The sequence below is a fragment of the Alnus glutinosa genome, chromosome 5, assembly GCF_958979055.1.
Source record: "Alnus glutinosa chromosome 5, dhAlnGlut1.1, whole genome shotgun sequence".
Taxonomy (NCBI): domain Eukaryota; kingdom Viridiplantae; phylum Streptophyta; class Magnoliopsida; order Fagales; family Betulaceae; genus Alnus; species Alnus glutinosa.
The window spans coordinates 29,000,643-29,013,301 of NC_084890.1; positions in this window are offsets into that span (position 1 = coordinate 29,000,643).

Below are 12,659 nucleotides of genomic sequence, written 5' to 3' on the forward strand. Positions count from 1 at the left end.
AATCTTTCAAGTTCTATTTCTTGTTAAAGGAGAGTTTGTGTCAAACTTTAACAAATTCAATGAGAAAAAAAAAAAAAAAAGAAAAAAAAAGAAAAAAAAAGAGAGATTAACAAGATACTTTAGTTATTGACAGAATTACTCTAAGATTCAAACTCGGGCCTCGATGAGTGTGATAAACAGAAGTTGAGTACTTAAACCACCCTCCCTATGAAGTTATTGTTAGTTAATAGAAATATTATATACTGCACGCATTTTTATCTCATAATGTCATGGCAATCTCAACCGACCATTGAATGTTTTTTTTTTTTTTTTAAACAAGAACTATATATTGCTTTGAAGATTAATGTTAATTAAATCCTCCCCCTTTACTGCAAAACATGTGACATCTCTCTCTCTCTCTCTCTCTCTCTCTCTCTGTGGCAATTTCTTTTCACTTTTCTTCGGTACGTACTTCTTACATTATTTGAGTTACGACAAAGGTGAAGGCGACTGCCATGTGACATCTGGCCCTCCATCTCCTTACCATGTAACTCATTTATGGTAACAATAGAAGAAGCCCTTCCCATTCTAGACATCAATTTCTTTTCCTCTTTGGTTGTGAGGGCCATAGCTTAGGTTGAGGTGCATGTACGTCCCACTATGAGTAAATGCGAAGCCCCCTTGTTTTCCATTTTCATTTTAATTTCCCTTTTTTTTTTCTTTTTTTTTTCTTTTTTTTTTTTGCTTTTCACGTTTTCATTGGATATATATTGCAAGTCTTAGCTTGCTTTGTTCATGAGAGAATTATTGACTTCACCAACCCACATTACATGCCCACGTCCACACTTTGCTCCCCTCCCCCACGTTTACTCTTTGTTCCATCTATTGGTCACTTGTGGAGTACATGTCACTTTTTGGATAAGGAGCCTCTTCATTTCATGGTTAGGATTTTAAGTTGATGCATCTAACGGTATATATGAAGTTAATCTTAATATATGTTTTAAAAAATTTAAATAACGTGGAATCATGTATACCGTTAGATATAGGTTTTAGGGCATTTCATTGGTCGTTTATTTGTTTCCTAATTTGATTAATTAGTGTTTAAGAATGATGCATGGATGGGTCATGTATTATAACAATTAATCTAATTAAATTTAATTGACTACCACATCTCTCGTTAAACCAAACTTGAGTGCAACCCTTTTGTTTTTTTTTTTTTTGAGTACAAAGACTTTTGTACACATGTATTGGATTTGGCAATTAAGAGCATTTACATCAGCTTCTCTTTGATTTTTTTTTTCTTCTTAAATTCAGATAACAAAACTACTTTTTGTTTCTCTATTAAAATACGCTCCACAATAGCTAGCTTCCATTATCTTTCCATATATCAATTGAGTAATGCTAGATGTCATACTCATGTCTCTCTTGTGTCCCTCTAAAAATGAGGTGGCTTTTAAAATCACTGTTGGGCTTGTAATCAATCAAAATTAAATTTTGATCACATGATGATTTTAAAAGCCATATCATTTTTAGAGTGACACAAGAGGGACATGGGCATGACATTTAGAATTACTCATATCAATTACATATTCTATCTTTACAAATTTAAGTTCCTATATACTCTCATATTTTTTTTCACAAAATTCCAACACAATCCCCAGTAAAAAGCAAAGAGATGAGAGATGAGAGAGGAAAGAAAAATATTTTGTATTAAAATTGTAACACTTCGGTCTCATATTGGGAAAAGATAAATAGTTCACATAAAGTGAATGATTTATAAAAATACTCATGGGTGCTAAGTCCCACATTACCTAGTTATTAGGTGAAACTGGGCTTTATAAAGAATTTTAGCTAGGAAAGCTCCAAATTGACTAGTCATTTTAGGGTAATAGCATAGATCTAGCTAGAGATTTTTTCTGAGTCGTTACAAATGGTATCAGAACTACTTAGTAATGCCAGATCATGTGGTACTGGAGCACCGCATGACGTGGTACTAATGAGGACGTCAGGGGTTTATGGGGAAGAGTTTATAACACACTGGTCCCATATTAGGAAGAAATGAATAGCTCACATAGAGTGAGTGGTTTGTAAAGATACTCATGGGTGTTAAGTCCCACATTGCCTAGTTACTAGGTAAAACTGAGCTTTATAAGGGATTATAGCTAAGAAAGCTTCAAATGGACTAGTCCTTTTGGTGTGATAGCGCAAATCTAACTAGCACTTTTTCCTGGGTCGTTACTAAAATAATAGATAGAGAAGCTTTCTTTGTTCCCTATACATTGGGTAGAACTATAGTATTTTCAATGCTTTGGGAACCAATACCGTATTTGCTGTGTTTTTTTTTTTTTTTTTTTTGTGATTTTATTATTATTATTATTTATATTTTTCCTATATAATGGAATGGGCTATAGTGAAGCTGTTGAGAATGCTCTAGTGCGATTCCTAAGGGTCAAGTGATTGAGAACACTATCCATCGGTCAAAATTCATTCTTTTTGTTAAAGAATTAATACTTTGATGAGTTGAAATAGTTATTCTTACAACTTCTGGACATACTATATATCGTCAGCCATTGAAATCCAAGCAAAATTCTCTAGATAGCGAGGTGAATTCTTTAAGTCTGTAAGAGGAAAAATCTATACGTACGAATTAGATTACTAAAGCTTTGCCATGGTAATCTCTTATATATGGGCGTCATATATATATAGATATATGTAATGAGATGAAATCTGATGTGGGTCTCAACCCAATCACATCACCTTTACCTTATGGGAATATTGTGACAATTTATGTACTCTTGTCATCTACCTCAGCATTCTCATCATATATATTTACCACCTATATATATATATGCGATGTCCTCTCAAACATAAATATTCCATGCATGATCCAATGTGTACAGTGATGATCATGACATGACTATATATATGATCAATCCTTTCTGGAAATTTCCAGTAGTACTACTGTTGTCGATTTTGTGATTAAGAGGTAGAACATAAATAGGCAATTTTCATACTTTCTTTCTCTCTAGTTAAGTGAGTGAACTTTTTTTCCAAACCTCGCTCATCTCTTCAAGTCTAAAGTTACTTGGAAAATATATAGGAAGACCAGAGAAATGGTACTGTATATGTGCATGTCCTCAAAGGTCAAAATTCTCTTTATGATTTGGCAAGAAGAAAATCTCTCCCATATCTACCATGAGGACCACATTGAGAGCAACTAGTACCATATCCCTCTTTCGATCTTCGCATTTTTAAATGCTAGCTAAAAATTAAACCACTGTGGGGTTAAAAATATGATCTTTTAATTTGTTGGTTTTCGTTGTAAAGTTATCAATCAATTTGGATTGGATTGGATTCATTCTAGGGCTTTTTTATGGAAGGGAGGTGATGAACTTAAGAGAAATACTACATGTACGGACTTAAACTTTTACAAAAAGAGCCTTATTAAAATGATGTGGGGCTTATTCATTGGTACTCGTAACATTTCTTTTTATTAATTGTTTTGATCATCTCTAATGAATAAGCTCCACATCACTTAATTAGTAAAGCTCTCTTTGTAAAAGTTTAAGAACATGTAGCATTTCTATGAACTTAATAGCCTAGGCGCTAAAGCGGCTTGGAATTCTGTTTGCCTTCTTGACAAAGAAGGTGGCTTGTGTGTCAAATAACTCTCTCTCTCTCTCTCTCTCTCTCTCTCTCTCTCTCTCTCTCTCTCTCTCTCTCTCTCTCTCTCTCTCTCTCTCTCTCTCTCTCTCTCTCTCTCTCTCTCTTCCAGTTGGGTTAATTCAAATTTCTTAGACATAGGAGTTTGGGGAATGTCAAGATTCAAGGGGGTTGGTATTGGTCAAGATTCAAGGCCGGGCGTTAATTGTGCTTTGTCGATTAGGCGGGGTTGGGAGACCTTGAGGGACCGTGGCCCTAATTAAGGTGTTATGGAATAATCTTGTGTGACATGGTGAAATTATTCCTTGTCATTATTTTCTTGTCCGTATATATTTGCCTCCTTTTAGGTGTTTCCTTGTGCATGCATGCCCCCCTAGCTCTTCCAAGTTTGTTGGCTCAGACCAGCTTTTTGTTTAATTGGTTTAATTTGGATAGTGTTGTTGCTGCTTCGGCTCCTAATTAATTCACTGCTCTGTGTTCGAATTCAGTTGCCCAGAATATCCTCGATCGATCGTCTGATAACTTTGATTCCTCTCATGAAAATTATATAGGTATACCCATATATATATATATATATATGTACGTGCCTTTGTTCTCTTTTTTCTTTTTTCTGTCAATGAAATCTTATTAATTTATTCAAAAAAATAAAATATAAAAATACCACTTTTTGATTTTCCTGTTCAGTGCATACCATGAGTAGATTTGGTTGTTGCACCTAATCACTACAAAAAATAAAAAAACCTCAATTATTGACGGTTTTTAAAACCGTCTATAAAAAGCTTTTCACAGAGAGTTTAAATGAAACCATCTGATATTTTTATTTTTCCTTCTGTTTTCTTCTTTTTAAAACAAAAGGCCTAGGTCTTGAAATTTTCATGTCCGGACGGTTTTAATCAAACCATCTGGAAAAATTTAAAAACGAGTCGATTCTTGGTGTCACCGATTGCTATCTATGTCACTCTCCTCAAAACAATCCTAGCCGTAGATAACATTGCCCAATTGATGCTCCAAATAAACTCTCCCAACTTATTTCTTTTCCCCCAAATTTTTTCAAAATCGAAACAAACACAGACCTAATTTCTTTTGATGCCTTTAGAGTCATGGGGAATCACATACAAAGAGCAACCAAGTTGGCAGCTTCGACCCGATCATCGGTGCGAAGGGAGCCCACGACGACGAAGCCGATGAAGAAGAAGCCTTTCCCCTGTCGACTTCTGGCCAAAAAGTGACGATATGAAAGACTGGTAAGAAAGAGCTCAAATTTCTTTTTATTGCGTTCAACTTGTTGGTTGCAAGCTGCTTCGTACGTGTTGGGGATGTAAGTAGCCATGTTTAGTAGTGAGGGTTGAGAAAAACCGGAGCTTTTGGGAAAATCTACTGCCTTTGGAGTCGTGGGTTTGCGGGTGGTGGGTGTTGGTTGGGTCTCGGTCTCTGGTTCGGGTCGGGTAGAGGGAGAGAGGGAGAGAGGGACAGTGAGATCGCCGTGGGTGGGCCCGACGTGGCTGTGATGGGGCTGGGTGGCCTATCGATGGTGGCGATGGCGAAGATGAGGAAGAGCGATCTCATGGATCTCCGGGACGAAAATACCCTTATTATTTTAAAATTAATGATATTAATATATATATATATATTAAATCGAGACAGTTTTATTTCTGGAAAGAAATAAATCGAGAAATAAATTATTAATTCTAGACGGTTTGAGCAAAACCATCTAGAAATAATTGTGGACGGTTTTACCAAAACTGTCTAGAATTAATTCTAGACTGTTTTGCCCAAACCGTCCATAATTCGAATTCGCGACCTATATTTCTAAACGGTTTTAAATCGTATGGACCTTTTTCTAGAAGGTTTTTTGTCATTTCTGGACAGTTTGAAATCGTCCGGAAACCTTGAATTTTTTGTAGTGAATGGTTCATCCAAATGAAATGAAAATTCAGAACCCAACAGGTTTAGCTGCATGAAAAGGGAAAATAAATAAATTCTTCAATTTTTACATAAAATAATATTTCGATTTCTACTAGATATGATCTTGAGTTCGGAGTTCCCTAAAGATCTTTCTTAAAGAGCATGCATGGTGTCATAATACAAAGATATTTCAATTTTTACATAAGATATTTCGATTTCTACAGATCTTTCCTAAAGAGCATGCATGGTGCATGTCTTATGCACATCAAAACTCATGAAAAGTATATATAATATATTATATTATCTTCAAATTCTCAAAGGGGACCACAAGATCGAGACAACATCATATTTCTGTTTTAAGTTCATATCATGCTGAGAGGTGGCAATCTTCAATCAATGCAAAGCCTAAATCCCATAATTGCATTTGAGATGTGATATATTCTCATCTCAAGACATAATTTTTTACTACCTTTATTCACGTGATAATTTTTACTTTGACTTTGACTTTTTTCTTTTTTTAAAAAAAAAATAAAATCTTAAAACTAAGTAGGGAACGACCATCTTGCCACATGGACAAAATAGTCAAAAATTATGTCTTAGATTAACAAAATCATATCTCATTGCATTTTAGGCGGTTGCAATCTGCTCACATGCTTCAAGTTCTTATTTTCTGATGTGAACCATATATATATAATTATATATGCATACACACCTTCTAGTTTTCACACAAAGCTAAAAGTCAATATGGGGGCTAAAGATATATTGTTGAATTTGGAAGTTGCAAATCATTAGTGGTGGTCTCGATTTTCTTCCTGGCCGGCCTTGACCACATCATGAGGGTGCAACAGCATCCTAGACCATATAGACTGGATTTTTATATCTAACGTTTTAATTTTATTTATTTTTTCCCTTCTTTCTTTCACAATTTTCTCTCTTAGCTTCTATTAATCTAGCAACTTTTGTTTGCACCTTCTGTCCACGTACACTTTATTTTATTTTTCACAAAGACCATATGTTCTTTGAGTTGTACGTTGATCAGAGTACTTTTGATTTCTTATTGTCAAGTATCGGGGTTCTATATATTAGTTTAAACTTTACATGTTAGTTTATTTTTTTTGGAAGAGAAACACCAAAAGAGTCAAACAATAGAACAATGAACATTAATATATATATATATACACCATAAATGCACTCACAACAATTTTGATTTTAGATATCAATTAATGTATTTTGAAAGCGATAGAGAAGAATGGTTTTTAAGTACAACTTTTCACTATTTTCATATTTATTATATTAAAATACCTTTGGGGTGTTTGATGGTTAGGCCACCCCATTTGGCTAATTAATTAAGTCACCCTCTCTTCGAGTATATCCTTTTTTCTTTTTCTTTTTTAAGTATTTTTTTAGCATTTAGTTTTTCTTTAATTTTCTTTTTGTGATTTTATAGGGGTATTTTTGTAAAAATTTAGGGTTATTTTTGTCTTTTTTTTGGAGGGGAGGGTGGGGATTGACATTTTTTTTTTTTTTTTTTGTTGGTAATTTTGAAGGACAATTAATGTAATCTAAAATTTGGGAGGGACATTCCCAATCGGACAATAGTTTGAGAGGGGTATGAAAGTTTTTCCTAAATTATCAGCCAAACAAATACCACTTATAAGTGGATCACAACTTTTTTTTTTTCTCCCTCTATTCAAATTGGAATTGAAAAAGTGAGAATATATGTTTCTAAACACGAGGTGTGAAGCGGCCCATTTAGCACAAAAATTAGCACATCTAAAAGATTTCAAAGTCGTTGTCCATATTGGAATAGAAAGCTACTGAAGCTGGAGGATATTGGAGATAACAGGAGTAGAAGCCCGCTTAGTGAAAAGGGATTGAGGGATCTTTATCCTAGAACAACACTTAGTAGCTCCACAATGAGGATTATGTATCCTTGACCGTACCATATGATCCACAATGAGGATCTTATCTAAACTGGAGAATTTTGAGGTTGGGTAGAAAGGCACTCAGGAGCTAGCTAGCTAATACCCAGGTAGCATCTCCTATCCTTATTATTATTATCCACCTTTCTTTTTGATGCATTGCCTCAACCCTACTTTATGAAGAGAATTAGCTAGAAAGGTGAGTGGTAGATGCATCCAATTCCTATATATTAACAGCATATTTGTGCACTTAATTTTGGGCATCTAGTCTTTGTGTTTATTTTTGGCATTTCCACTCGAGATCCATTAAGCACACACTCAAGCTGATTAGGCTGAATGCCATGAAGATTGAAGACCATACAAAAATTGCACTTTAGACTTTAGAGGAGGGTCAATGCTTTTAAGATTAATGGATACCCTTTTAGTACTCTTTATATAGTGAGGTTACTTTATATTCAGTAAAGCTTCCTAACTCTGGTGGTAAGCTAGAACTAAAGAATTTTGTGCTCTTCTTTATGAAACGACAGATTATAAGTATAAATATTGCCTGACATTACCCTTTACAATAATGTAATTGAAAGAAAAGGGAGTAAAAGCTCAACTCCTTTTTTTTCTTTTTTTCTTTTTTTCTTTTTTTTTGTGTGGATAAATTAGATTTATTGGAAATGTGAGAGAGAGAGAGAGAGAGAGAGAGAGAGAGAGAAGAACAATGATACATGGACAAACCCCAAAAGAAGCCTCTAGTTAGTATTCCTAAGAAGGAGAAAGGCTAAAAGAAAAGAGCAACCAAAAAGAGAAACAACTATCTAAGCCAGGTTTAATTTAGAGCATTCAAATTCAATTGATCAGCAAATTTTCTCTCAATTTCATCAGTTAAAAAAAAAATTATATTTTTCTATTTTATATACACAATTTACTAAATCACCTACATCACACTCTGTATTTTATATACATATTTTTAAAAAATAAAAAATAAAAAAAATTACATTTGATGAGCACTGTAATAGCTCACCAATATTTTTTTATTTATTTATTTTGGTTTCCAAATTGCTGACCTAGATGTAGCTTGATCGTTTTGCTCCCATTTTAACATATCGACTAACATTTGGCTAGCGAGATGAGAATGCTCTTAGAATGCCTTCAAATTAAGAAGCCGCACATCCTCAGTAGAAAGATGTTTTCAGGGGAAGGATCAAAATTATCCAAGAGATCTATTAACCCTCATCCTGACCCATAAAAGTTCAAGTTGTGACTAAGAGGTTTTTTCTTTTTTTGGATGAATGGTAAAGATTAAAGCACAAGCAAGAAATACAAGCAGGCAGTTGCAAAGCCGGTGCCAATCCCAGGCACAAGATAACAAGAGCAACAAAATAGCACAACTACTACTCAGTGAGTAGAACATTTTCAGAGATATGCCAAGACATAACAATTCTCCTATTAGTAAGAGAAGCAGGAAACCTAGATAAGGAACATACTCTAATTATTTAACATGCAACACAATGTCCGACTCAAAAGATTTTGAGGCCTAAGACAACAACGATAGATTGAAGTACGTGCATAACACACACACAACGACAAAAGATAGCTAGCGTGCTATTGTTGCCAGTATTTTGAATATTAGCAACGATGGCAGTATCGTTGCGAATCTCTAGCGGTTGTGGTCACTAATAGGAATCATGTGGCAAAGATTCAAGAGGAATTACGTACAACAACTATTTTTTTCCCTCACGTGTGGGTTTATTAACTTCCTATAAATTTTTCTCTTACGTATGGGATTAAACTTCCTTTTAAATAGATGAGGTCCAACACGTGAAATATTTTAATTAAATGAGAAGTGAATAATTAAACCAATTTTATCTATCTTTCATCGAATTAGTTATATAATATTAATTCTCACACAACTCCTTTGTGGAATCTATCTACAGCCTACATGTACGTCATGTATTTGAACTTTTTCACACAATACTCCACATTCTATTCCACGACCAATAATTATTATATAAGCAGGAATTTGAATTTCAGGACTTTAAAAATCTTTAAGCTTGCTTGCCCTTTTAGCTTCTTAATTTGTAGGTACTTGTTTGTGTAGACCCCTAGCCTCTAGCTTTTAGGCCGTCCTTTCTTTTTAGGGGTTGTCTATTGATCAATTTTATTTTATTTTCTTGTTGAGTTTATTCTACGTACAAAAAAAAGAACATAAAAACAAAACTCTTAAAAAAAAGAAGAGAAAATCGAACAATTTGAGGGGGAATCTGCACAAGCAAGTGCTTACAAGAAGACAACACAAAAAAGCACAAGTAAAAGCTTCCATCATAAAAGCCACAAGACCAGCCAAATTAAAGCTTTATTAACAGGCCAGGAGAATCTTTGGCCATTAATCAAGGAATAATTAACTTTGGCCCTAATCCAAAATATACACAAGATATCCCCATTTCTGCTCTGAAACAACTTAATTAAGCTTGAGTATCATTCAAAGGAAAGACTTGTAAAGAAAAGCTCATAGACAACTAAACTATATTATTGCATTTGTTCTAGAAAAACGCCATATCTTGTCAGAGTAGGCACAGGAGAAGAACACAAGTGACTATGGTCGATCGTCAGGATAAAGATTGCAGAGGACGTATAATTGGTTGGTCTGAATGATGTCATATCATCCATCAATTTATCCTTGTTGTTCACTTCTTTCTTTTGGAAGAATGATAATATATTATGAAACAAAACATAACACGTACATAAGAGCAGACAGCTTACTCCTAGCGGACATGCAACAGACTGATATCAATTAACCTCAAAAGGAAAAACAAAACAACAAGCCCAATTAAACCAATTAAGTAGTCAACCTGAAGCCAAAACACAAAAACAAAGCTATACTAGACAGCATTACAACTGAGGTAGCAATTAATGTTTGCATGTCACGTTCGGATTATGTCGAGCCATGAATATAAGACTATATAAGTAAAATAATTTAACTTGACCAATTTAATTTAATAGTTCAGACTCATCAACACTTACCAACTAATTTCATAAATGTTAAACTTGTGTTGGGTTTGCAGATCGTATAAAAAGCTTTCAGTCCAAAATGTTGCGGGTCGTGCTGAGGCATGCATGCATGAGTATAAAATAATATAAATCAACCTTAACCTGAGCTATTTAATTAAACGGGTTAGACTCTTCAACCCAACTCATTAATTTCGTATTTGGTTCATGTCGGGTTCATAAATCGTATAAAAAATTATCGTACTTTAAATGCATTCTTATCTTTTCCAAGGTTTCCCCAAATCTTTTATTTCAAAAACCAAGTTCTCCATAAAAAGTATACACTTGGGAAGATTTAGGTATGGTGCATTCAATGTATTCATCGAATTAAGTCTCTCGATATAAATTAGCTACATACTTGTCATAATTTTTGCCAAATTTAAAGGCTAGGTTATAATTAATTGAAGCTCCAAGTATACGGTAATTATGTGCACCAAGCTTGAGGCCCTTCCAATCCTAGAACTTTTCCAAAACGTACAGCCTTTGCTTTTACTAATTAAAAAGAAAAAGAAAAATGGCGCATACATATTAAGAAGCTAGCTTTAGTCGATGAGCAAACTTAATTCCGACCCTTTTCTGAAAATCGAAAAATTTGAGGAAATTAAGAAGCCAATCCAGAAATGGCGTATATATGATGCAGGGCTTGATTTGACATGGATTAAACACAAAAACTGAGATTGATCACCTACAAAGAGAATAAATTAGAGCCCTACGATCCAAAGGGTAGCTTAATTGGCTGGAGATCACGCCTCATGAAGCGAAGGTCACTAGTTCGAATCTCTCATCCCTCTCTTGTGTGGACACGTCAAAAAAAAAAAAAAAAATTAGAGCCCTAAGCACATACAATTTACCCACCAACCTCCCTTAGAAAACACAATTGCATATATATGTCTTATGCCGCGAGTTTGATCGATCATGCAAGCGTTAACTCTTAAGATATATTATTTTTTTTTGGGGGGGGGGAGGGGGGGGGGAACCCATCCAAAGTAGCTAGGACCACTTTGTGTACCAATCTTTGTTAGGCAAAGCACCCCCTCCATACAGATCGAGTAACATTCTGGCTTCGTTAGCGGGCGTAGCCCTAAAGAATTGTTTGCACCTAAAGAGATTTAAACCATAGACCTGATGGGAATGCTACCAAGATCAAGGCCTTAATTTATCATTTGAGCCAACTTATTTGGATTAACTCTAAGATCCATTGGATATAAGATTCCCAAAAGAACTAATCAAAATTATAATTGAAGTTCTTTAAAATCATTTATATAGTCCGGCCAGAGATGGTCTACATACATCTTTATAATCTACTCACTTGATGTAAGACTTTAACTTCAACCGCAGGTGAGATATCAATCACATGCAAGTCTCTTACAAAGATGCAAGCATGTTTGAATATTGTCTAGAATTTTCAATCCGAAGCAACCTAGCTAGATACAAAAAGTTGTCTCCATTCAAGGGATTCGTATTCGGTGCACGGAGAATTACGTGCACTAGTTTCTTAAACATATGGTTGAGAGTGATATATAGTACATTAATTGTTCTTATTCACTCCTAATTATTGGCAAATTTATTCTCATAATAATTATCAATTCTCAATCTGTGATCCCTAACACAAAGCTTCCTAAAAGTTTATCACGAGTACGTATATATCTTATCATATTAAAGAATATGAGTTAGATGATTAAATATATTATTTTTGATTATTTTAATTTTTTTAACATATTAAAGAATATTAGTTAAATGATTAAATCTATATTTTAGCATAATAAAGAATGTAGGTTGATCTTGTTGGTGCTCGTGCTTTGGGTTATCAGGAACTAGACCGATCGAGTAATGCTATATATATACTAAATCAAATCTTATTATACTGACGTGATATAATTAATGACATTGTTTATTCACTATTAAATTTTTTTTCCGTTTTGACAATGACTTAATTATTTAAAAATTGATCGACAATATCACATCATCAACAGAGTAAGATAATGACGGGATACCTTAGCACCAACTAGACCTACACTCATGGTCACATGCATGCATGATGCATGGGATAGAAATGTGTAAAATTATTAGGGCATGGGAAGCCATTAGGGTGTCGCAGTCAGAGAGACACATCATAAGTGTAACTTTTGATCTTTTTCAAGAAGAACCAATTAT